At 42.2% G+C, this 3175-nt stretch overlaps 1 pseudogene; it reads left to right on the forward strand.

The window, feature by feature from the left end:
- The first annotated feature begins 2766 nt into the window (after positions 1 to 2766).
- The window catches only part of LOC106723663, a 6363-nt pseudogene continuing 5954 nt past the window's right edge, over positions 2767 to 3175 (forward strand).

The following is a 3175-nucleotide window of genomic DNA, read 5'->3' on the forward strand; positions in this document are numbered from 1 at the left end:
TCCCGATGAGCCGGACCCCAGCATCAAGCTAACCTACCAATCGGAGCATCTGCCCCCTGGTGGTCAGTCATAGTGACTGGTCGAAGGTCGAACAAATGGTCGGACACTTAGCATATTAGGCTTTTATTATATAGGATATTACCATGCACATGTGTCTTGCACTATTTTCTGCATTTTTCATCTTTTAGTTTTTCTTTCTGAGATTCAATCTGGATATTTTTTCAAGGCCTATATTCCATTACATTAATTTTCTCTTCAGTTCCATAAAATCTATTAAATGTATCTATTGATATTTTATTTTTCGCTATTGAACCTTTTAGTTTTAGAATTTCTATTAGTCTTTTATAGTTCCCTGTTCTCTGTTGAAATTCCCCATCTTGTCATTTGATTTATCCAACAAACTAATCACAGTTTAAAGTGCATATCATGTCTTATAACTCCAACATTTGGATCTCATGAGAGCCTGCATCTATTATTTGGTTTTCCTCTTGATTTCATAATACTTGTGGGAATGCTTTGTATGCCTAGTTATTTTTGTTATTGAATGCCAGACATTATGAATGAAAATTTTAGAGGACATTTGAAATTCTGGATGCCATTACCTTCCTCCATAGAGGAATTACTTTCTGAAAGGCAGTTACAGTGAGAACAAATCAGCTCAGTTCAATTAGGGGTTCAGAAAATCAGATTTTGACAGAGTTGGTTTACTTGCAGTCAGTACTTACTAGGGGGTAGCCCTTCAGTGGTCTGGCTGAAAGCCTGTGCAGTTTCCCAGAGACCCTCCTTGGTGGGCCCAATTTTTGCCCTCATGGCCTTATGGGACATCCTGAAGTCCCATATGTAGGACTAATCCCTCTGGATTTCCTTTCTGTCCAGAATTCTTTTTCCAAATTCTCAATTAAGTTCTTTACTCCTCCAAATAGTTGTTTTCTATATATATATATTTTTTCTTCTCTGGTTGTAACTCATCAGAAAATTGGCCTGAAATAAGTGAGTCTGCCATTGCCAAAGGTAGAAAAAAAGTCTTGTAAGAATATACACTTTTGTAAACAGCCTTTTCCACTTTGGGGATGAGGTGGATAATTTTTTTAGTTAATTTATTTTAAAGGTAATCTCACAAACGCTAACCTCCAATTATTGTTGTTAGTGCTACAAAGGCACTTTGGAATATACTGATAGGTATAATAGAAAGAAAGCAAAAATATATAACAAATTGGCAGAAGTGTCAAGTGCCACCAGGAAGGAAATCTGTATGGTTCAAAATAGAAAGAAATTGCTTCTGCACGTCAGGATCAGGAAAATTTATGGAAAATGTTATATTTAAGCAGGAATGAGGATGAGTAAAATCTTGTTGGGTTGAGATGGTGGGAGGAAGATAGTTTTTAAATGATGCTTTTTATATAGATCTTTGGTTAATTCCATAGTCATCAATGCCAGACCAATAGTTCAGACTTTTGTTCAAAGTATTCTTTAGCAACAGAACACTTTTTCAAAAGAGGTCTCATTTAAGGAATTAATATAAAACATGTAAAAGCAAAGTGGTTCAGATTGAACCAAGAGTGAGGTCTCATAACAACTTCCACTTAGTCACTCCTATACCCAGGAAGTGCCCAATATACCTCTGTGGTACTACAGAGCTCCAAAAACCAAGTTTGAAGTCCAGTGCTCTGGACAACAAGGAGACATGGAAGACTCCTACATTGTGGTCATACCTAGGGTTTTGGCAGGGAGCTGGTCCAGATAAGCCAAAGAACATTATAGAATACAGAACATTAGAGAGGGCTTGACCATCTAGAACCTGACCGGTGGGAGAATATTCTCTGTCACTTTAGTATTGAGTAAGTCCTTTCCTTCTGTACAGTGGAAATAATTACCTCTCTTACTAATGGTCCCTGAATTCTTTTGGGAAGTGAATATGACCATGTTAGGAAAAAAAAGTCAACTTTCAATAAATTCATTCAAGTAATTCTGCTGCAGTTCCACTGGTCACTATCCACTGGGTATGAGTGGTTACCTGTACCAAACTGACAAGGGCTAAACTTCACATGAATTTTTTTTTTTCCATGAACAGACACAAATGCCATCATGTCCAGAATTGCAATGGGCCCTACTCCACTAGGAGGTCCCAATCACACCTCTCTCCCAGCTCCCTCTCCCAGAAAAACATCTACCTGCACTCTTGTCTCCCAAATAAAACTTGAACTTCCCCTCCCACTACTTTCTTCTCTGCTGAGAATCTCTGTTTTCCCAGCTCCTCCCCTCCAGTCCAGTCCATCCTTCAAGCTTCTGGAGAGGCCTCAGTCTCTGTAGAGCTCTCTCCTCTTGTCCCCTGGAGACAGGCCTTTGCCCATCCTCCAGGACTGGTCCCACATGGCTTTGTTTAATCGTGAACAGGAACCACACCTTTCACAAGGCATCAACTTTTTCACCTACCTCAATAGTTCTTAGCCCAGGCTACACCTTAAAGCCCTCAAGGGACTTTTTAAAAGTAGATGCCTTGCCTCACCTCAGAGATTTTTACTTAATTGGTCTAAAGGGGACCTGGACATTAATGCTTTTTAAAAGCTTCCCAGGCAGCGCACTCTGAGGTCCTGGATCTGTCTCTTGCTTCAACAGTGTTTGGACGGAACAGACCCAGGGATGCCCCTTCTTCCAACCTCTAGCCACTCTTCTGCGTCTCATCCACTCACCACCTTCAGGACCACCTCTGGGAACAGCCAACACACTGGGTTTTTTTCTACCTTAACTCCTTATTGCCGAACAACCATGAGCTCCCAAATTCGTCAGAATTACTCCACCGAGGTGGAGGCTGCGGTCAATCGCCTGGCCAACCTGCATCTGCGGGCCTCCTACACCTACCTCTCTCTGGGCTACTATTTCGACCCTGACGATGTGGCTCTGGAGGGTGTGGGCCACTTCTTCCGTGAGTTGGCAGAGAAGAAGCGCGAGGGCGCTGAGCATCTCTTAAAGTTGCAAAATAAGCATGGCGGCCGCATTCTCTTCCAGGACGTGCAGAAGCCTTCCCAGGATGAGTGGGGCAAAGCTCAGGACACCATGGAAGCCGCCCTGGCCTTGGAGAAGAACCTGAACCAGGCCCTTTTGGATCTGCATGCTCTGCTTCTACCCGTGCAGACCCTCATCTCTGTGACTTCCTGGAGAACCACTTCCTGGATGA

Source organism: Myotis brandtii, unplaced genomic scaffold, assembly GCF_000412655.1.
Source record: "Myotis brandtii unplaced genomic scaffold, ASM41265v1 scaffold62, whole genome shotgun sequence".
NCBI classification, from domain to species: Eukaryota; Metazoa; Chordata; class Mammalia; order Chiroptera; family Vespertilionidae; genus Myotis; species Myotis brandtii.